The sequence below is a fragment of the Camelus ferus genome, chromosome 15 (assembly GCF_009834535.1).
Source record: "Camelus ferus isolate YT-003-E chromosome 15, BCGSAC_Cfer_1.0, whole genome shotgun sequence".
In the NCBI taxonomy this organism is placed as follows: domain Eukaryota; kingdom Metazoa; phylum Chordata; class Mammalia; order Artiodactyla; family Camelidae; genus Camelus; species Camelus ferus.
This window is the reverse complement of record NC_045710.1, coordinates 41,211,793-41,236,455: the sequence shown is the minus strand read 5'-3', so window position 1 is coordinate 41,236,455 and position 24,663 is coordinate 41,211,793. Positions and strand designations below refer to the sequence as shown.

Genomic DNA, 24,663 nt, shown 5'->3' with positions numbered 1-24,663 from the left:
ATCTAGATGCAGAACTTATATTAGTCACAAAAATTAACTCAAAATAGACCACAGACCTAAATGTAAGATGTAAAACTATAAAACTCCTATGAGATAACATATAAGAAGACTGGAATGACCTTAGCTACAGTGATGACTTTAGCTACAACAACAAGGGCATAATCTATTAAAGAAATAACTGATAAGCGTGGCTTCATTCAAATTTCAAAAAATCTGCTATGCAAAAGACATTGTCAAGAGAATAAAAAGACAGGCCGCAGCCTAGAATAAAATATTTGAAGAAGACATATCTGGTAAAATACTATTATCCAGAATAAAGAAAAAACACATAACTCAATAAAAGTAAAACAAACTCTATTAAAAAATGAGTCAAAGACCTTAAGAGACATCTCACCAAGAAGATACATAGATGGCAAATAAATACATGAAAAGATGCCTTACATCACTATCTTCAGGGAAATGCAAACTAAAAGAACAATGACATACTATTACACAACTCTTAGAATCTCCAAAATGTGGGACACTGACGACAATAAATACTGGCAAGGATGAAGAGCAACAGGAACTCAGATACTACATTGCTGGTGGGAATGCAAAATTGTTACAGCCAGTGTGCAAGACAGTTTGGAAGTTTCTTACAAAATTAAATTTACTCTTACCTTACAATCCAGCAGTCACGTTCCTTGGTAATTTTCCAAAGGAGTTGAAAACTTATAACCACACAAAAACCTGCACGTGGATATTTACAGCAGTTTTATTCATAATTGCCAAAACTGAGAAGCAAACATAATGTCCTTCAGTAGGTGAATGGATAAACTGTGGTACATCTAGACAATGGAGTATCATTTGGTGTTAAAAAGAAATGAGCTATTACGACATAAAAAGACGTAGAGGAATCATAAAGCATAATACAAAGTCAAAGAAGCCAATCTGGAAAGGCTACACACTACATGATTCCAAATATGACATTCTGGAAAAGGTAGACAGTAAAAAAGAGCAATGGATGCTAGGGTTTGTGAGAAAGGATTAATAGGTGGACCACAGAGGATTTTCAAGGCAATGAAACTACTCTTTATGATGCTATTACAGTGGATACATGTCCCCTATATTTGTCCAAACCCATAGAATTTAGAAGCCAAGAATAAACCTTAACGCATACTATGAACTTTGGGTGTCAGTGTAGGTTCACTGATTGTAACTAATGTCCCAATGTGATGGGGGATGTTAACAATACAGGAGGCTATTCATTTATAAGGACGTGGGTATGGAAAATCTCTGTACAGTTGACCCTTGAGTAACCTTGGGGTTAGGGGCACTGCCTTCCATCTATAACTTTACAGTTGGCCCTCCCTTCTTAGAGTTTCCACAGCAGATTATACAGTACTGTCCTGTTTACTATGAAAAAAAAAAATCCACATTTAAGTGGACCCATGCAGTTCAAACCCCTGTTGTTCAAGGTCAGCTGTACTTTTTACTTAACTGTGAACCTAAAACTACTCCACAAAATAAAGTCTGTTTTAAAAAATACATAAAAGCTCATGAACTTGCCTATGAAATATCATTAGCATTTTGAGGCTACATTTATACTGGCTAAGAGAAAACAATTGATTCTCTCTCTCTCTCTCTCTCTCTCTCATTTTTAAACTCTTTGCTCCTACTACCTGTTCTAAGGCAAGGGAAAATCAAATGTGGAATTTAGTATTACTGAGCTTAATTATATAAAAAAGTAACGTTTTGTAGTGTTTTAGCTTATGTACAGACAGTTACAGGTGAGATTGAGCAGGGTTATTAGAAGTGCATTGTCAAGAATCAGTATGTTCCCTTGGTCCAAGGAACATATAAGGCAACAGTTTTTTTTAGAAAAGTGTAAATAGCCAAAACCTAAATAGAATCTTTTGCCAGTCCTCATGGCTCTGGGGATTTTTTCCTGCCTCACTTAATTCAGAGTTTATAAGCCTGAAATCAAGAAATCCTTTCAGGTCAGTTCTCTGCTTCACTAGTTTTAAATGTGGTTGCAGGCATCCATTGAGTTCATGGGCATGAAGAGATTTAAGTAACTTAAACTCAAAAATTTCAACTCCTCTATGTCTCTTTCCTAAAACTGTTCTGCCTGAGAATGTGCCTACTGTCAAGACATGGTATGAATTCTTTCTGAGGGCTTCTTTTTTAACTGCCAAAAAAGAATTATTAGAAACATTGCTGTGAATGTTGAGAAAGTAAATAACTCTAATGATTAACAAATTATTTTGCAAGGTAGGTTGTTTCAATGTTTTATTTTCAACAAAATTGATTAAGGGCTTAACTGAGCTCTCAGCATCTACCTAATTAAAAATAATTTTTGATGACTAATCACTATGTGATATTTGGCATATGAACAACTTCTTTCTATTCTTATCTAATGATTTATGTTAATAAGACTTTCAAAGTTTATAATAATGAAAGAAATATAAAAATTAATATTTAGTCATGTGATAGTCAATAAAAAATTAACATCTGTCCACAGATAAATTTAATCAATTTTTATAACTCTCCATCTACCTCATAAAGAGATGCACTTCTAGTAAAATTTCACTTTTATGTTAAATAATTATCTTGAAAAAATGTTACATATTTCTGTTATTTAATGAGATGTGTTCTAATATTCAATGATGAAATTCACAAGAAAATCGTAACATTTAGAACTTTGGGTCATACAAAATAATATACTGAATTCAAGTTTATATATATATATGTTCTTGTTGCAAAGGAATAGAATAGGATGATAAAAGATGATTTTCAAGCTCAAAATAAAATCAGATTAGAATAAACTTCTGTGGACTAAGTGTAAACTAAATATGTTACAGAAGAAAAATGAGCACTGTAAAATATTTTATTATTAAAACATTTATATACATTTAAATCAATAATAGTAAGCCATAAATAATAGCATTTTTATGTCACAGAATATTTTTTAAAAGATTGGTATAGTTTCAAATTATAAATCTATTCTTGCTATTTAAATTTTTAATAAAACATTTTCAGTCATCTTAAAATATATCAGTGGGTACATACATTTAAAAATTATTTTAAAAGATATGCAAACAAAAAGGAGGTTTCATATGCATAAAATCCTGAGTAATGTGGCCTTCCAAAAGATCTCTTCACAGGCCAAGCCATTTGTCCCAGAGTCTTCCAGAGGTAAAAACACAATTAGAAGATGGCTAATTGAGTTGGCTTACACTGAGTGGAAGCAAATCTCAGTCCCACTTTCCTTAGTTAGTCATCTCTTGAGTTCTAGAAGTCCAGATACATGCACATTTGTCTAAACCCTCTGCTATGATTTGAGATTAATAACAGAGAAAAATTCTGCAGGATACTTTATTGTCCATATGTTTGATGGTTTCTAAAAGTTAGATGTCAAATACATCAGATGAGGGATTGTAATGGATTTCATTACAGAGTAATGGATTTCAAAGCTTTGGCAGCCGCTAGTTTTTGTTGTTGTTTCGTAGAGATAGTCATTTAGGGCCCAAGAGAAAATTTCCCAGACGTCACTGAAACCCTATGCATAGGGCATAGAATAAGAATGAATAAAGACCAGAGCTCTCATTTGGAGGAGATGCTGGGGCTTAATCACCATTTTATTAGATAATTTCCTAGAGCACTCTTAATCCAAAGTGATAATAAAGAGTTTTGCATAATTGCCCTATAAATCAGATTTACTGAGTCATACTCGAGAATAAAGTTGAAAAAAAATCAACTGTATGAAAATTTTATCTTATTAGCTCATACAAGGGAATGTGAATATATAAAATTAATCTCTATATTATCATTGCCATGATTAGTTTATATCAGTAATCCTTCCGTGAAAGTAATTCCTAATATAAAGATTAACAAATCAAATAACAAAACTTGAGATATATCAAAACACTTGTATGTTAAATAAGAAAAATGTATTTCAGACTCTAAATGGCTTAAATGCCATTTTTTTCTTTCTTGGTGTTTAGATTAAGTTCAATGGAGAGCTCACTGAAAAAAATTTTTTTTTAAGGAGATGCTGGACAAGAACTTTTACAGAAGTTGCATTCAACATAAATCTCCAATGGAAGTCAGATTACTTTGGGTCAGCAGTGACACAAAACTAATAAGGCAAGTCTTCCTAAGGAGGAAATAGTTACAGATAGATGGATGATAGATTAGACGACAGATCAGATAGATACATGACAGATAATAGATAAATTCATAGAGTCATAGATACACAGAGATAGGCATGTACATATAAGAGATAAATATCTACATATAGAGAGAAATACGTACCCTGCCCCTCATGGGGACTATGGAGAATCTAATGATAAGAATCTCAGTCATGTCTGAAGATATAGGGGTTTGCAACAGAACATTTATTTTGATAAAACACAGAAAAAAAATGCCCTGGAAGAGGACCGTCCCAGTAAAGTGCATCACTGACAGCATGTTTAGTGGTGATTGTTCCTGATGTGTCCCAAGTTTGCTATCCTGGCGGTAAACACATGCACTTGGGAGTGAGTGAGTTATAGTAAGATTAGAGAATTTTGGACCTTGGGAGCTAAACACAGATAATGGGCTAAATGAGCACAATTTAGAGAGGTATAACTTGCTTCTAGTCAGTTCCTCCAAAGAATAGGAAGCATCAGAACTCTGGCTGAGAAGGATGGGAAGAAGCCATGAGAGAATGAGCTACTGGGGTGAATATATGACGGATAGTCCCCTAGAAAGATGACGATGTCTTTTAGCAGTGGAAGGAACTGCATCACAAAGGCAGTAGTGCCAAAGTCCCATAATCAAACTGAGGTGGCCAAAGACACCTCCAAGCATACAAAGTGGAGGGAACTTCCCAAGTGAGTATCTGAAATACAGCCTACTCAGAGGTGGTCGTTAATGGAACTAGCAAAATTCTGCTCTAAATGTTTATGTGACCTCATTTGCCAGCTGCTTACCTTCTAATTCTTACACCTTTACCATGCTATTAACGAGGAAAGGTCAGAAAAGATAAGGACTGTGGATAGACACAGTGAGTTACACTTATGTATGCACTATTCATATTATTCAGAATAACCTAGATCATTTGCAAACACAGAACCAACACTGGACAGTGAGAATGGGTGCTATCAGGGAAAATAAAGACAACTTTCTGAGTAATTCTATTAAGTTTAAAGGGCATTCAAAAATATTTAAAATGGCTGAAGATGAAGGAAATTAATAATAACAAGGACTGGGGACCCATGCGGCTTACAGCCAAGGTTCTGAAAGCTTTTTATTTAGATGCCATCATTCAGTCATGCCATGGACAGTTACTCTGCATCTGTGATGTGTCAGGCACAGTGTTGTGTGCACTGGCCATGCAGCCACAAACAAATCTCACAATAATCTCTCCTTCCATGAAGTTTATATCTTACCGTGCTTGAGAAAATCTTGGAGGGATATTATGAATGAATCTTTAATAAAATAAACTGCAGCATTGTGAAATCCAATAAAATATATTAAATATGTATCAAAACTACAGGTGGGTATAAATTTTTAAAGATCTCTTACCCACAACTGTCTGTATTTTTCCAGTTACGGAAAATAGAAATTCTTTTTGCATTTTAGAGGTTACTGTAGGAATGACAGAATCAAAGTAAGACTTTGTGTTTCACTGCTCTTGAACCCCACAACTCCTACACCTGGCTCTCATTTAAAACTAGGTACATGGCTTAGGCTTCAGGCTTAAGCAGATTGCTACCTCCTCCCAACCGGTATTTAAATTGTAGGAATCCTATTCTCAAGGACAGAAGGGGCCTGAAAGGAAATACATCCCAAAGGTAAAAGAAGATAGATGTGAATACTCAGAATCATTGGCATGTTTAGTGGTGACTCTTTTTTTACTACTGGACATTCTGAGACATACAGAAAAAGGGAGTGATAGAAATCATATTTTTTCATAATTTGAACCTTGTCCAAATTAGCTTCTCAATTAAGCTGAAAAGAAATAAGAAAATGTAAAACCTGACTGGTTGTGTTCTAGGCAGTAGGTAGACAATGCCATGATGAGGTGTTTCCTGTCAGGAACATTAACTGCATCTGATATGAAAACATGGCCCAGAGAATGCCCTGAGTTTTGTTTAACAAAAACTGCTATCTATCCTTTGGGATTGGAGTATTTCTAAAGTGACAGGCTAAGAATCTAGAAATTAAAAGACAGGGTAAGAGAGTCAGTCCCCAGCCCCCTAAGCTGACGTTTGACAGTGCAATAGTTGTTCCCATCCTGAGAACCAAATCATTCTGAGGGTTTTTAAACCAACAGAGGTGCCCAAAGCACATGCTAGCACTAGTAAGTCAGTGTGTCAATGTGGGGACTACACATCTGTGTTTCCAGATAGCTCACTGGAGATTCTGCTGCTACAATCAGGTTTGTGAATCGGTACTCTAGAGAGTTTGTAGGGAAAAAAAAAATTTGTCCTTTCAAAGCTTCTTGTCAGTTTGAACCACAGGAGAGTCAGGGTAAGGTAAGGATGAGAACTGAGGGAGTTCATCCCCTGTCCCGGTAGCCCTTGGAGACTAGGAAAAGGAAAGGCATGTCAGCAGATACTGAATGCTTAGGTACCTGCATGGCCCAGGTCCTGGGCAACAGTTGCTGATGCCAACACTCATTTGTTTTAACACTGATCTGTGTTTTGAGGGTATTAAGAACCAAATTACATGAAGCACAGAGACTAGGAAAGAAATCTTCAGTTTTTACTAGCAGAACTCTACCCAGTGATAAGATTTAGTATCCTTAGAGCTAATCAGGTTTCTAAGAACAAGTGTCTCCATATGCTGAATTCACTCCCTTAGCTCTTATTCATGTTTATTATTAAAATATTTTATTAATGCACATCTCCATAAGTACTAATTTTAAATCAAATCTACTCTTCATAGTGTGGTTTTATTAATATAAAACTATAATCATGTAATTACGCGCTCTAAGTCCTTTATTTTATAAATCACTTTAACCAAAGCAACTTTATAGTTCAAGTTAATCATGTGATATTGTATAAAATGTACTTTGTTTTAACAGAAAGAGAACCAAATTTGATGTTAGGGAATCAGAGACCTGCCCTGATTTTTCCCCTCCTAGGACTTGTAAACATAGGAGAGACATTTCACCCCTCCAGTCATCATTTTCTCATCTGTAGAATAGAGATTGTATGCACACTGACTTGCCTCTTAGGACTGTGTGAAAAATATAAATTCATTATAAAGTAATTTAAAGCACAAGGTAATCATAAGCTACCTGGTTATTATCATTTAAAATAGTTAGGCTCAAATGTGGGATGAGGTTGAAACAAATTTGGGACTCATAACTTGGTGAAGGAATGAGCAAAAGGATACAATCATGAAAAAGATACTAAGGACTTGTGTCCTTCTAATGAGTGTACTAACAGAATTGTTGGCAACACCCTCTTCCATGACATGGAGGATCTTTTGTGTTCCTACTGTATCTGTAAAAGTGTCTAGTTTGCAATTAGAGCAAATGAGTCTATCAAGGTTATGATTTTCTCTATTGTGTCTGGGTTTGATGGGAACAGAGCAGTATTTCTTGTTCAGATATGGTGAAGTCTCTCTGTGTCTCTTTCTCTCAGTCTCCAGTTCTTTGGCTTCCCATTTGAAGGCTAAGAAAGCAAACATCACCTCTTTTCTTTCATCCTGCAGGTACAGCATTTTCTTTCAATTGTGATGTGGAGTCCCTATTAAGAGCAAAATCCCAAACCATACACTGTTTTTATAAAGCTAGTGATCAGAAATTAGTAGATTTCACATATGTTAAAACACAGTATCTTAATATACTTTTTCAATTAACTAATTGCACTTTTTAAAGAAGTTGTTAATAATTCAAATTGGTATTTATTGCCCTTGAGAAGATAGTAAATTGTGCTTTCAAATCTTGTAACCTTGTCTTATCCTCATGTATATCCTTTTCTTGTTTATGCAAAATTATCTTCCCATTTAGCCTTGAACATTTCTAAATCATTTGAATCTTAGCTCTCTCTTTTCACTTTCCTTTTTTTTTTTTTTTTTAACTTCATCTGTTGGTTTGGGTATTACAGGTTTTATTTTTAGTAATTAAAATTTCAACATACATATTTAAACTATATGTATTTCTGGCATAATCCAAAGTTTTTCACCAAGGGATCTTATGCTTAACTAACCTTAAAATACTTCCATTGCCATCTTGCAAATCATTGTTTTCTGAAAATTTAGTTTCAGCATGTTAAAAAACACCTACAAAATAAGCCACATATTATAGGTAGTAATAAGCATTTGTAAGATATTTTGCTGATTAATGTGTTCTCCATTGCTTCTTACATTTTACTTTTTTCAATGGATTTAATTTTAAGGCTGGATGTATTCTTGAGTAGTCCTTTCAAAGCTCAATGAACTATACCACACATTCACATTTCAGCAGATTCCTGTCTTCTATACTTAACACTGGTGATGCCAACTTCTTCCTCAGTCCCATCAGCAATTCTCACTGACTCCATGTAGGAGTCTTCTCTTCAGTATGCTCACTTATTTCCCTGTCCACTGTCACCTTCCTCTCCTGTCAACCAGGGCCTAATGGAGAACTTCCGAAATGACTTTCCTACTTCTTCTTGCTCTCAGAAAATCCGCTGTCCACTTAATGGCCTGTATACATTTTAAAAATATATAAATTGCATCCTCTTGTACCCTTGTTAAAATGTATAATTTATTATGATCACTCTTGAGTTAAATACAAAATCCTTAACATGGCCAATAAGGTCCTGTTTACTCCTTCCCCAAGGTTTTTCAACACGCTTTTTCCCTATCTGGAATGCTTTCCCCTCCAATCTTGGCCTGACTAACTGCTACACTTTAGGGCTCACGTTGAATGACTAAATGGCTTTTTTTCATTCAGTGATTTACTCATCATTTCAGAAATATTTCCTAACTTTCTACTATGTTCAAGGCCTTGTCCTAGGCACTAGGATAAAGTAGTGCTCAAACTAGAAGAGGGAGGAGAGAAAAGAGTGCATGGATGTATTTCTTTATTAATATATATTAGTGCTGTGAAGTAATTTCTAAGAGAAGCCTTGCCTTATAGTAATCTAAGTTGGATTTTCCCCATTATCCTTCACAACAACCTGATTCACTTTTATATTTATTTTTGTAGCATTCATAAGAATAGATAATAGTCCACTTTTAGTGTCATTTTTGCTCACTGGACATCTTTTGACTAAACTACAAACCCCATGTTAGGGAATATGCTCCTTTTAGTTCTAATTTATCTTTGGCCTTAAAACCAAGTGTGGCGTATAATTGATGATCAATAGATATTTGTTGAAAACTGACTAATGTTGGTTTTTAAAATATTTACCTTTATTGATTTTCCCTGAACTGCTCATAGGAGATATTCTGGCTTACAGACAGATTTTTCTGTCAACTCACAGTAAATGATAAATACATTGATTCTTTTACCCCTATCATCAGGTGACATGAAAAGAGCTGATAGGATTTTTTCCTACATAAGCAGCCCAACCATCCACAGGTGAGAGTGGAAGTAAGACAGTTTTTCTCTGCTTATAAAGGAGGATGCAGCTCTCTCCCTCCCTTCCTGAGAAGGTTTTTGAAAAGGCCTCCAATCCTTTGGTATACAAATAAAAATCTCTCTAAGAACCAGATTGCCCCCTCTATCTGGGGATTTTTTCCTACTGAAATGTCAGTATGTACCTGGGGAGAGAATGTTCCAGCCGCCAGGGCAGCCTGCAGCTTAACCTAGGGACCCAGTCCAGGCCCACCCTTGGCTCTCTTGGGGAAATAGAGTTTTATTATCCTATTAGATGAAACAATTTACAAGATAAACAGCGATAGCTCTAGTTCTCATGATATGTGAAGAGTAAAATGTTTCCATGTCTCAGGAGGCTAAGGGATTTTATGGAAACATTGAGAAATCCAGGGACATTTTATTTTTGCAAAACTAACTAAATAAAGGAATGAAAGTAGAACAGTCTTTCATGGGGTGACCTTCCAGATGTGGACTTACTTCCACAATCTTACTTATGTTTTTGTCTCCAAAACCTGTCACACTCCTACAAGTCTTAGTAGGTTTTACCAAGCATGCAAAGCCCTGACAGCATCATACCTAAGCCGTTTCTCAGGACTGTGTTTACAGCAAGCAGCCCTGAGGGATGAGGTCATATCTTTCTTTGGGACAAAGGGCAGGCTTGCTTACCACTTGTGGTTGCCTTAAGTTGGTAAATTCTCCAAGCTCCGTGTTTTTCTCCTGTAGTGCAACTCATTGCACATGCAGCATCTATTTGGGCCCCCTTGCATTGGCTCCAGTGGATGAGTGGAAAAAGAAGAACCAGTGCAAATATGGTGCTCATGCTGCTGTGAGTGATAAAGTCCTTTACCCCTGACCCAGGAGTCTCATGCCTTCTCCTGCATCCGTGAAGCAGCACCAACAGACTAACTTACCAGCTCATGAGATAAACTGAAACCCCAGGGACTGTAATTTTCTTCAGGATCCAGTTGAGATGTAAAAGGAGGTTGAGTGTTTAACAACACCTCAGATTTTCACTATAGTTTCTGGATCTGCAACAAGAATAACAGTATTCTTTCTCTTGTTGGTCTCACCTAAAGATGCGTTAACCCCAGATTAAGTTAGCCCCAGTGAGGGCATCAGGTCCAGTTGATGCCACATATTATGTAATATCCAACTTTAGGAGATACTTTCATTCACTGTTAACGCCTGCAGTAACTGTTAACCCAATTCTTTTGATCATTCAGGAAGATTCCACAGGAGCAGAAGGGTCGCTGGAGTGGGCATGTAGCATTTCTAGCAGAGACATATTATAAAGCTTTACTCAAATTCTCAAAATTTCCCTAATACGTCATGCTCTGTTATTCCCCTGGGATTTTAAATATTTATTTCTTTTTACCTCCATCTATTGTTTTATGTTCATCATTTACAACCAGTTTGAGTACTAAAGTTCTATGATGCCTCTTCTGGCTTGCCCTTACAAAGGCCAAACTGCTTCCTTCCCCTTGGCTTGCCCATACAGTTAGTATCTGTCTCAGCTACGTACTGGTTAAGCCTGAAATGTTTACCTCATTACTGAGAAAGAGGAGAGGTTACCAAATTACCAAAGCAAACACTTAGAAAACTTTGAATACTCTATGTGCATTGGAATATTATCTACTACATTTACAATGTTACACGTTGAAATAGCAGTTATATTTAAATGTCAGAACCTATGCACTTGATTTCTATTCCCCTCTCCTTCTTTTATAGGCCAATTTGTCTACTAAATTGGGTCACTATCCATTATGTCATAGAGTTAGTTGACACAGCCTCTCCCAACGTTAGAAGGGTATAGAAAAGTTAAATGAGTTTGGAATATAACCCAATTTACAACTACCTTATTCTAAATTATTCTTAAAGCAAATTCTAATTTATTTTTATATTAAAACATATATTAAAAAATTGATTCTGAAACTGAACTTGCTACTAGCATCACAAAAAAGTTTTTTAAAAAACGAAGCAAGGACAAAAAAATTGGAGTTGGAAAAGATAAAAAATAAATTCTCAAAGAACAAATTATTTGAAACGGTTTGCTCTCAATGCTTTATGTTATGGGCAGCTTCCAGATTCTTTAACAATAAAATGAAATGAGAATGAAGAAAGTTTGATTACTGTATTTGAGAGAAAAACATGGACGTGTTATGTCTTCATTGAAAAGACAAAATAATAAATGAAACAGCTATCACAGGTTTATTAGCCCCCCAAATTGAAGCAAGTTACATGATTTTTTTCAACTCCTTAACTCGAAAAATATCTCATTTGGTCATTTTTCATGTTGAGCATTTGAAGACTTTATGCCAGTCAGCAAGTTATTTAATGTGTTAAGTAGAAGTAATCAATGTGATTATGTATGAATCTCCATGAATATAAATTAAATCCTCTGATGTTACAGTATTAGCATTTAGTTTTTAAAAATAGAGTAGACTTAAAAAATAATTGCAGAGAAGGCATGTGGCCACTAAGTAAGTGAGTGTTCAATTTTTAAGAAGTAAATGTTATCAGTGTGAAAAAGTAAAGAACATTTTCTTCTAACGTATAACAATTACGCTGGTAGCAGTCAGCAACCTGATTCAGCCTTCCATTTAGATGATAAGTATTAAGCTATTAGGTGGCAAAACTCACATAAAAGAGCTAAAGTTTAGTGATATGTTTGAAGGTGCTTTACAGCATTTTAAGTAATTAACTAGATAAATTAAAATGGACCACGCATGGACCAAGGTACGAGTGTGCCATTATAAATAGTTACTACAATACATTGCATGTGAAGTATAAGAGAGAGTCAAAGGGACAGAAACAAATCACTTATCCGTTATCATGGAAGAAAGTAACTCTCCTTACTATATGTATATGTATTTCAATTTATGCATTTTAGATAGCTTATTCATTTAAGTACCTAAGTATTTGAGCATTTATAATGACAGTATCTCAAAATGCAGTACATACTTCTAAATGGAAGGAAATATCTATAATTGAATGTTCTTTTGACAAAGGATTTAGATTAGGATAGTCAAATATTTTACTCTATACAAACCAGCCATTGTTATTAGCCTATTAGTTTCTATCAACTTTCCTAATTCTAATTACCTAGCAGAAAATCCAAGGTTCTATATTAAACTTTACTAAAAACAATTAATCAGGCAATTTGACGATATTATATAATTTGATATCTCTATCTATAAACATACAGATGTAAATGTAATAATTAGGGTTATAGTCTTAAAACTTTTACAAATAAGTGCTCATGGGGAAAAGAACAGTTTAAAGACACTAGCCCAAACAATGAAGAAATCATTCCTAAGGTTGTCATAAACACTCCAGTCTTCTGTCCTCAACACATTAAGAGGGGGCGTCAACTCCTCTTAAGCCTTCCTCCCATCACCTCTACCTTCTATCCTCATGCCCTGTCAAAGAACTACTCTATATTTTCTGAGTATTCCAAGTATTTCAATGAGTTGTGGGTGGTAAATAATTTCCTTCTCTTTGTTTCCACTACAAAGTCTGCACAGTGCCTCTTCTGTAGACTCTCTAGGATAATTTCTAAATCCTCTTGTCTCCTTGAGATTCTGGCTTTGATTCATTCCTTACAGACTCCTTGACCCTCTGTCTTCTATGCATATTAATACAGTACAAAATGCAATAATACACATTGTTAGACTGGATCACTGAGATAATAATAGGGACACTAGTTCAGTCACATAATTTTATCTTAATTAGCAGGTTATGCTCACTTTGTGTGTATAATTATGTCCTTATGGCTGGCTGAAATTTCAGAATTAATGTTTCATAATTAGTAAGAGGGTGTAGGAGTTGAAGAAATCATGATTTAAAAAACACTTAAAAGAGATAATCCAAAGGTCTAAGTAAAGATATTGACTAGTTTCCATGTGTTTACTTTTAAGGGAACGTTTTCCCCCCTCCTCCTAGTGTCCCCTAGGAGAGATTGCTCCTAAACTCCTTCATGGCCTCCCTGCCCCTTTCCTCAGTCTTTTCCTAAAGAGAAGCAGTCATTGACCTGATTTGTAAATTTGAGAACAAACTAGGAATGATATGAATAGAACCAGGTCTACCTTCCACTTGGAGAAAGCACTAGTTATTATTCCTGCAGAGGTGGCTCTTCCCAGGGTGTGCCTGCTTGATTCAGTGCCGAGTGGGGGCCACTTGGTTATATGCTCTACCTTGGCCTCTACCAAAAATAAAGGTAATACTTAGGTCTCCAATCCAGAGAGACTATTCTTTATTTGCTTATTTCTGCTCTACTGCTTATTGAAAACTTCTTCTGAGATGCTAACCTTTACTAATCAGTTTTTTTCTTAGATTTCCACAGAGACCATAAAAGTGATACAATAATCTGTTTTTAAAATGCTTTTCTGTTTTAAAATTCAAAGTTTAAGAAGCATAAAATTTCAGAAATTACTCCAACTCTTATTTCATTGTAATATGTTATAATCTGGATTTCTAAGATTCAGCTAAAGGATACACACATTTTTCTGATGACAACTGCTGTTATTTTTCTTCTTCCTGATCATCTTCCTAAGTGTTGCTTAAACTCCTTTAATTGTAAGTACCATCTAGTGTAAAATTCTGGGTCCCCATACTGATTTTCAGAATCAGAATATCTGGAAAGGAAGTCTTTGAGTTATTACATTGATGGATACGCCAAGTGATTCTTACCTTTTGTCTGGAGTGCGCAGCCCTGATCCACACGGCTGCCTTGCTAACTGAAGGCAGAGTAGTCTGAAAGTAGGCAAAGATCACTGCTGCTTGAAATACAGTTGGAACAACAAAATTAGGTAGATTAGTGAGGTAAGATTATGGATCTTTACAGCACAGCCTTTTAGAGTAGATGTTATTGACCACCTAGAGATCATCTTTTGTTAACTATGTAACAGCATGAAAAGACTGGAGCAGGAAAACAGATGAATTAATATAGATGCTTATAATTTCAATCAATAAATTGCACACATTTGTATCCTCAGAGTCTGGTTTTTCTGGTGTCCCACCACTGAAGTGTATAGATAGTCACCATGAAGACATTCTTTCAGTGTCTGAAAACAAAGCATAGTGCTTTACACTAGTCACAGAGCGAGCTTACATGAGTGTTTTACACTCGTGAAAGTGGAATGGAGTATAGAGGAACCACTCACAAGTATTTCTGGATTCCTCTTGAATCTTTCAGGATTTTTGGACTAAAATACCTTGAATATTTTCATAACATAGCATCTGTGAAACACACAAGCACACACACATACACACACACACTTCAGAATCCTATTTAATGATGTTTAATTTCAAATAAACTGCTCACCATTCATAGTAACCCAAATACCTATTTTTATGGCTAAATTAGAAAATGTTTTAAAAGCCATACATATGGAAATTAAGATATCCACATCTAATGCTTTCTCCCCTACCTTTCCCTCTCTCCCCTCTCCCTCTGCCTTCTCCGTTGCCCTCCTCCTCTTTCTCGTCCATCTCCCTCTCATTTTGAAAAATCTTATGATTTCCCTATCTTTTCTTAATTGCTAAACTTTTCTTGCTTTCAGTCCCCTTCATTTCATTCCAATTAATGCTTGTCTTCTTTTAGCTCTTCCAAGTATTATTTTCAGCTAATCATGGCCATTTTAAAAATGCGCTAAGTTTAACTGGACAACAACTAATACTATTCTCCCTTTTAGATTCAGCTCATTCTTTTTCTTCATGAAGCTTTCATAAATCATGTCATAATAATTCCCCTTATATTTAACTAAGAGCACATACTATATTACATACCTATTGCTGCATAACAAGTTACTCTAAATCTTATGGCTTAAACAACACACATTTAGTTTCATGTTTTCTATGGGTCAGGAATCCAAGCATGGCTCACCTGGTTCCTTAGCTTCAGGGTCTCTTGCAAGCCTGCAATCAACATCTCAGCCCAGGACCACACTCAGCTCAAGATTCGGTTGGGGAAAATTCTTCTTCCAAGAGAACCCAGGCAGGATTCCATTTCTTGTGGGTTGATGGACTGAGAAGCCTCAGTTCCTTCCAAGTTGTTGGCTCTAAGCTGCCATAAATTCTTTGCCACATGGACTGTTTCAGAATGACAGCCCTCTTGATCAAAATGAGGAAACTGAGAGAGAGGGAGAGAGAGCGAGCGAGCCAACATAAGAGAGAATACTAGTAAAAAGAAGTCATGATTTTTAACTTAATCATCAAACACAGGTAAATCAGTTTTTCTGTATTCTGTTCATTAGAAGTAAATCACTATGTCCACCCCACACTCAAGGGGAGAGAGCTGCATCAGAGTGTGAATACCAGAAGGCAGGAATTACTAAAACTGTCTTCCACTCGCCCAGCACCCATTCACTTAACAGCCTGAGGATTTCTTTACCTGCTCTATCATCATATTGCCCTTATTTAAACTTATTCCCTTATTTTAATTTTCGCTTTGCCAATAGGAGGCAAATTCCTTGATCCTTACTTTCCTTGTTCTTTTATGACATATTGCAATTGCTGTATTTTACCTTATTCAAGTCAGTTAATTCAACTCTCTTCTGTCTCCCTACAGATGGAAAAGGAACTTAAATAAGACTCTTAGTTGCACTACTCACTCACTTTGTGCTTTGTGTTCCACAGAACATAAAATCATTTTCTCCATCAACTTTAGAAAATGTGCACACAAGTGACTCAGAGCACACTAAGTATTTCAAAATATACAGAATGGTAGTGTTTGTTTTTGTTAAATGTCTATATTGAAAGAAAGTGGGGTTTTCATCACAGCTAGAGCTAAAACTATTATCGTTTGAACTATATTGCATTTTACTGAACACAATTTCTAGCATTATTATTCTGGATTAAACAATATAATCAGTCTTCAACCAAGCTTTATATAATGGCTTTCTACACATCTACAGACTGTCAAAATCCATATTGTGTATTATATCTTACAGAAGTGGTTTGCCAAGTCTGTACTCTTATTTATTCTTACTAAGATTCCTTAGGAGACTCCTATTTTTGTCATCTTCTTAACTAAGGACTATAAATGAGGGATGCCTTGATCTGATTGAAGCCAGAAAATCAAAGTGACATTGTAATCTTATTTAGAAATCAGCATATCTTTCCTTCTATTATGCCAATATAAAACATATAGAAGTATTTTTCCTGCCTTTTCCAGAGAGTAACAGTTTTTGTTCATATCAGGAATGTATATGATACATTTTTTTCATATCCTGCTAACACTCAGCAATAATGCACTTGACAATCTAGTGGCTTTACAAATGTAATTATAGATTTAATTTGCATTTCCCTGACTAGTGGAGAAATCGAGCATCTTCTCAAGTATATTTTGACTATTCTGATATTGTCTTTTTATATAATTTTCCCTTTTTTCATTGTTTCTTATTAATTCATAGGATTTCATAGACACTGTAGTTATTTTGTCAGTCTCAGTTTTCTTGTTTATTTATTGCAGCATCTGTCATACACATTTTTGGGAGAGGGCTGGTAATATAATACGTCTATCATGCCTTCACAGGCGTAAGGGGTTTCTAGTTTACTAAAGGAGTTACATTCTAATTTTTTTATTTAAAACTTTTAGGAGTCCAACTTTCTATCCTATCAATTAGATAGCCAATTGTTCCAACATCATTTATTAAATGAATTTTTACAAGATTAAATTCAGTATGTGTTCACATTGGATTCCCACAGAGAAATTATAGATTGTCTATTTTGTTCCTCTGGCAATGAATAAATATTTGATCTATTTGCTAGTTTCTGAGCCAAACTTTTGATTAAATTGGCCATGACTTAAACGTTGATATCTTTTAAGACCAGCCCTCTCATAACTATTCATTTTTATCATTTTCTTAATTTTTTATACTTCTTTTGAAATATGCACTTTAGAATCATATTGTTAAATGCATACATTTGTTTGGTTTTAATTGCAAATGCATTACTTACATGTGTTAATTTAGACATTGCTATTTTGATGATACCGAGTCCTCCCTAGTAGGAGTGTATTATATTGTTTTACTTGTTGAAGTCCTCACTTTCATTAGTAAAATTATATAGCTTTTACCATTTAGCACTTTTAGATCTATCTTGCTTCTTTTACACTTAAATATTAATAGCTTTTAGTGCTACTGTGAGTGAAGTTATTTTTCCATGTCCAGTTGGCAATTTTAAGTAGACACACAAAAAGATAAAACTATTGTTTTTGTGTATTTATCTTATTTCTATCTGACATCAATTTCTCTGTTTAATTTTAGTAACTTGCTATCTTCTAAAGGATTATATGATTATATAATCATAATACCTACTGAGGTGTAATTAGTTAAAAGTTTATAATGTAATAATAATTTCTTTCTGTTAACAATTTTATAATGACACTCATTTTATTTACATGTTATGTTGGTGAGGATTTCAAAATGCTGGTTAGTAATTATGCTAGTAAGTATTCCTACCGAGCTCCTGCGATGGTCTGGCTTTTAGCATTTTGTATTCATGATATTTTTTGCTGTTGGGTTTGGGTGTATACTTCTGCATCGGATGAGAATTACATGAGGGAGTTGCCCTTCCTTTACATCAGCAGAAAATACATGGCCGGCTGGAACAAACATACTTTCCAATTTTCACTGCTCACTTTGAGCTTAAAAACTTGAGCAATATGAAGAGTTTGACTTAAACTAATGAATACATATAGAGCAACAAATATATTTAAGGGAATGTGGGAACCAAGAGAAGAAAAAGCAGATTAATATGTGAAAGAATATGTTTCCATTGATAACTGAATTGTTGTAAGAGCAAGATAGCAATGCTATATACTTCAAATACTGAGTACTCAAAGAGATCCAAGTAAGCAATACAAAATGTTTTACGAGAAAAAAAAAAAAAGTGGAGACATCCAGTTTCAGCTCCACTATATAAAGAGCTTAGAAGTCGTAGTCCAATCTTCAAAACAAGAAAAAAATTAAACTAAAAATCAGTAAACTTTTCTGGAACCATCAGAGAAATGAGGCTGCAGGGCAAATTGCCCACCACCATGATATCTAAAAAGACAGATAAATTGAAAGTCACAGCTTAGCTGTGCTTGTCTAAAGCAGAAGTCACTGCAGCCATAAACTGATAAGAACATTTAAATGGTATTTAAATGACTTTCTGGAGACTAAGAGTAGACTAGTCAATAGAAACTTTCCAAACTCATATATAGAGAGAATGGTGGGGGGAGGGGAGAAGGGAAGAACAGATCATCTGAGAATTGTGGAAAATTTTCAAAACGTATATACAATTAGAATACCAGAAATACGAGAAGGAAAATAGAGAACAGAGTAAAAGAAATACTTGAAGTAATACTGACAAAGAATTTTTTAAAACTAGTCATACACACTAAACTACAGATTCAGGAAGCTCAGAAAACATTGAGCAATATAAATACAAAATAAAACAATAAAGAAGGAACAGAAATCTATACCTGTTACATCCTATTCAAAAAGCAAAACCCAAAGACAAAGAAAACATTTTGAATGATGCCAAAGGGGAGGACATTTCACCTACTGCTGTGAGCTGTACTGTGTCCTCCCAAAAGATACGCTGAAGTCTTGATTCCTGGTACCTATTATTGTGAGCTTATTTTGAAATAGGGTCTTTGCAGGCATAATCAGGTTAAAGTGGGGTCATACTGGATTAGGGTGAGGCCTAAGCCAATGAGTGATATCCTCATAAGAAGAAAACTGGGTCACAGACTCACAGAGGAAAGAACACCATGTGAAGCTGGAGGCAGAGATTGAAGCGGTGCATCTATAAACCAAAGAATTTCAAAAACCGCTGGCACTTACCAGAAGTTAGAAGAGAGGCATAGGATGGTTTCCACCTCAGAGCTTTAAGAAAGAACCAACTCTGCTCATGCCTTGTTTCCATTCGTCTAGCCCTCACAACTATGAGAAAAAATTTCCTGTTGTTTTAAGCAACCCAGAGTATGGTGATGTGTAATGGCAACCCTAGGAAACTCATACGCTTCAAGGAATAAAGACAAGAGTTACAGAAGGGTCCCTTCAGAAACCACACAAGTAAAAAGAGTGTGACATAAAATATTTAAAGTGTTTTTTTTTTAAATCATCAATGTAGAATCTATGTCCAGTGAAATTATCTTTCAAAAGTGATGTAGAAATAGATTCTCAATCAAAAATTGGCAGAATTTATCACTAGCAAACCTACTCTGTAAGAAATGTTAAAAGAAGTTCTTCAGAGAGAAGGAAAATGATATAGATCAGAAACTGATGTTTAAAAATATTGTAGAAAGAAAAATGAAAGTAAAATAAAGTATTTTTATTCTTAATTGATCTGAAAGTTAGCTGTTTAAAGTAATAATAGTAAAAACACTTACTGTTGGAGAAGTGAAATGCACTGCACCAATGTCAGAAGGAACGGGAGGAAAAAAATAAGCAAATAGTAGTGTTATTTGCAGAGGGACTTTGATTAGTCTAAGTGCATAACAGAAATTCCAGGGCAAGCACTAAATTTATTATTATAAGAAATGTAATTTAAATGCTAATCAAGGAGATATAATGAAAACATATAAAATGCTCAGTTTAAACCAGAGAAGGGAGGGAGGGGTAAGACCAAAGAATAAATGCAATAAATAGGAAACTAGGTAGGTATCAATCCAAATATATCAGTAATCGTATTCAGTATGATTCATATAAATATAGCAAATAAAAGACAAATACTGTCAGAATGGATTATAAAAAATAAGACTCAATTATATTGTCTACAAGAAATCCACTTTAAGTATAAATGTTTAGATAGAATAAAAGTAAGAAGATGGAGAAATATATACCCTGCTAACACTAATGAAATTAGTAAAAAGCTAGAATAATTAATTTCAGATAAAACAGACCTCAGAATAAGGGAAATTATCAGTTATAAAGAGAGACATTATATAATGATAATGATAAAGGATCAAATCTCTTAGAAGAGACAATAATCCTAAACATGTGTGTGTGTGTGTGTGTGTGTATGACAACATAACAACAGACCATCAACAAACATGAGGCAAAAGCTAGTAGAACTGGGAGAAATAAACAAATGCAATATTATAATAAGAGACTTCACTATACCTCTGTCAGTAATTGATAGAATGAACATCCAGAAAGTCAGGAAGTATATAGGTGAACAGAACTATCGATATACTTGATCTAATTCATATTTATAGAATACTCCAACCACAGTAGGATATACATTCTTCTCAAGCTCACTTAGAACATTTACCTACACAGACAACATTCCAGGCCATAAAAACCCAACAATTCCAGGCATTACAGATCATCCAGAAAAGTAAATTAGCATAGTTAAATTTGGTTTTAAAGTGTCTGCTTCAGTATTACAGATGACAATAAAAACTAGTAAAGCCAATTATGAGTTGTTTGTTAGAAAAATTTTAATAGGGTAGAATTATCTCAAAAGTTTGAAAAACTTTTGCCTTAATATTTTATGATTTCCAAGACTCATTAATTACTTTGAAAAAAATGGAGTACAAATAAGTGAAGGCAAGAGAGATCAGGTTTATGAAATTCTATACTCTTCCCAAAATGAAGCTCCTGGATGAAAAGCCCATGATTAATTTAATATCTACTCTAATTCACAAAACCTATTCTAATAAATTGAATATTATTTAGCCTTTGGTTTTTGTTCAATAAAAGACACTTTATTGGACCAGTTTATATTAAAAATACAGCTTTTCTATCCACAAATAAAGATGTATTTAATTGTTCTACTTTTCAAAATTATAAACATGATTCAATTTTGTACTAATCAAAATTGTCCTAGGAGCTACTAAAAGAGGAACTCTCATGCACAAAATTTACAAAGAGTATTTATTATAACATGATTTTTTAATTGAAGTATAGTTGATTTACAATATTGTGATAGTTTCAGATGTACAGCAGAGGGATTCAGTTTTTATATATATATATATTCTTTTTCAGATTCTTTTCCATTATAAGCTATTGAATATAGTCCCTGTGCTACACAGTAGGTCCTTGTTTGCCACATGATTTATAATAAGGGAAACGTGAAGGAAAAAAAGAGTTAATGCCAAACAATATGATGTGACAGATAGACAAAAGGAGGATAAATAATTTTATGTGTGTGTGTGTGTGTTCTACAATGCTTGTCTTCTCTGAGTTCCCTCAGCTCTCTGATCTGTGTTGCAAGTTGGAGTATTCTCCAGGAAAGAAGAATCTTAGGCAGAGCTGAATGTGTGGAATGATTATTAGGGTCAAGGGAGAAATGTGTTACAATGCAGGTCCTGTGGCTTCAGCCAACCCTACAGGGAGCTGTGGAGCTAAAATAGAAATGGCCCACATTTTGCCCAAATGACCAGGCTCTTGACTCAAGCAGTTATTGGCTGTGGCCTGCTTTTAGAAGAAGAAGGGTACTTCAATCTGAAGTAAGAGTAATATATATTTTTATAATAAATGACTGTTTTCCACAGTCATTCCATGGGATACACACACACACACACACATACATACATACACAGCATAATATTGATGGGCTCCATAAAGATATGGTTCTAAATCAAAAAAATTACAAAAGCTCTAATGTGGAATACATATTTCAAAGCTATAAATGCTAATTATTAATTTAACAGATAGCAGAATTAATATAACAAAACAACAATGTTCCATCTCTCAGTCTCAGGGCTAGTGCCATGCCATAAAAGGAAGCTCACGACTTAAAAAATAGTGAAAATCTAAGAAAAATGATAGTAAAATTCTTTTATTTATATGTTTTGTTTAATCGTGCCAATTTTTTACTTATTTGAACTGTAAAATAGCAAACACTGAAGAACGTATCTTGTGAATTTATCAGCACTCTAGCAAACATATTTCTTCTCTTCTACTTAAAAAGTAAGTTCTAACTATGTATGAATTTCTTTTAATGTGAGTAAACAGATTCCTAACATGAATGGGCAAAACAGAATATTTCATTTTACATAATTAAATTAATAAACTGAAGAGATTGGTATGTATTTGCATGTGTGATCACTGATTAACACTGAAGAGAACTATTTTTCTGCAGGTAAATCACTCAAGGTGGCGATCTTTTCTTAAATTTCAGTCTTAGAAAAGTAGTATTTTAAAACATGAGACAATAGAAATTTTATTACAAAATGGAAAGATTTATTACAGAAAGCGCCAAGGAGATGCAGAATAAGTCTGTCTCTTTAACAAAGCGCTCCATCCATCATCCAAAATACACAATATTTTACTTTTTTTTTCCTGCCAATACATATCTTGGGCAGTGTTATAACACAGTGATAAAAGCATGGGCAACAAGGTGCCCACTTTTTAGCTAAGTGATGCTGAGCAGTGCATTTGGGTTCTCTCAACCCCAATATCTTCATCAGTCAAATAGGAATAAGACACAGTAATAACCCACACAGGGCTAGTGCCCGTAACGCATGTGCCATCTCATATGATCCTTTTCACTTACTACTATTTTTACTTGAATTTTTTCACATAGAAATATAGTCATTTTTGAAGGAATATGTTGTTAATGTAAAGAGAATACAGGTATTTATTAACAGTCACCCACCCTGTTAGATCATTTCCCTTACTCATAGGGATATGGTATACCTTGTTATACCACGGAACCTCAATATTCTGCATTTAATATTTGTCTTACCACTGGATTAAGACACTGGCAAAGAACTACAAATGCTTTGGAGTTTTTTCCTACTATGGTTTATATAAAAGGGAAGTAAAGTGTACACAAGACAGTACAAATATTTAAAGAATACAGAACCTCTACACAGTTTCTGATAATAAATACAGGGATTCAGGAAAGCTTCAAACAATTTTAGTTTACTTCAAATTAGGCAACTAATATCTAGAAGGAAATAGATGTTTTACAGATGAGAAAAGTGAGTCCAGATAAATAAAAGAATTTGGCCAAGGTCAAAGAGCTTTTAAGGGGCCTAAACAGACATAAACAAAGGCTATCTCCTTCCTATAATTTCCCTGCAGAAAAACTAATGTTTACAAAATGATGCATCCATCAGTATTATAAATCAAATAAAATTTCCAGATGAGTCACAATAATGTGACAGTTTAAATTCGTCAGAATGTTGAACAATGTGTGTGTGATTTATTGTTTTGGAGCTGCCTCATACAAAGAAAACAGAAAGAATCATCACTCAGAATGCTGTCAGACTTCAATAGTCCACTTGTAAATTCCCATTATAAGGGCCTGAGAATTTCCTATGCAAGTTTTTTTGTGTGCTTGAAGACAATATATAAAATTACTCCTTCTTTTTCTACATTGGCTTTCCATTAATTCTTTTTCTAACAGCCATTTTGGGTAACAAAAGATAAGGCAAATGTCAATATAGTACCTAACTAAATTAATCTGGAATCCAAATTATTTGATAAGACCTGAAGGAATGAAAATTTACTTTAATAGATACTGGGATGGTTATTTTATTATTATTAAACCATATTCACTATTATTCACAGCATCTTTAATGAAATAGGCTGTTGGGGCCAGCTGACAGTGGAAAACTTTCACTAGAAAGATGAAAAGATCAAATTTGATTCTTTTTAAAGTCCTTCTATATAAAAAGTCATGGTTTTCAATAAGATGCCCTGTTAAGAAGTCAGTATTTATAGACTATTCTTACAAATGACTGCTATCAAAGTACTTTGAGGCAGAAAGAAAAAAGTGCTTAGTGCTAAATTTCTGAGAGATCATGTGAACAGAGTAGATTTAATAAGACTTCATAAATTTTAAAAGTAAATACATAAATAAGTAATCCCTAGAGTTTGCCAAAATCTACATACTTAAATTATTTCAGTATCTTGAGTTCCAACCAGTAACACCAAGATTCCTACTTTAGAGTATTTTTTTGAAATTCCAATCAAATTAGCCATAGTTTAACAAGTATAGAGATTTTCTTTATTTTCATGAAGACTATCCAGTGTAACACCTTATTTTGGATAAGATTCAGTATGCCCTGTTTGGTCTAGAACTAACTACATGAAATTTGGTATGATGGCTACATGGATAAATCCAGAATTTCTAAAATACTTGAAATTCATTTT

General features: G+C 34.3%; 1 long non-coding RNA gene across 1 annotated transcript in view; it reads right to left on the bottom strand.

Moving 5' to 3' along the window:
* Positions 1 to 2,970: 2,970 nt before the first annotated feature.
* Positions 2,971 to 24,663, bottom strand: part of LOC116668992 — a 294,519-nt gene continuing 272,826 nt past the window's right edge. Inside the window, exons 4-7 of the long non-coding RNA XR_004326343.1 lie at positions 15,447 to 15,692; positions 14,252 to 14,337; positions 10,474 to 10,590; positions 2,971 to 7,724 (exon numbers count right to left, since the gene is read on the bottom strand). This is a non-coding gene — a long non-coding RNA (uncharacterized LOC116668992). The remainder of the gene's footprint in view (positions 7,725 to 10,473; positions 10,591 to 14,251; positions 14,338 to 15,446; positions 15,693 to 24,663) is intronic.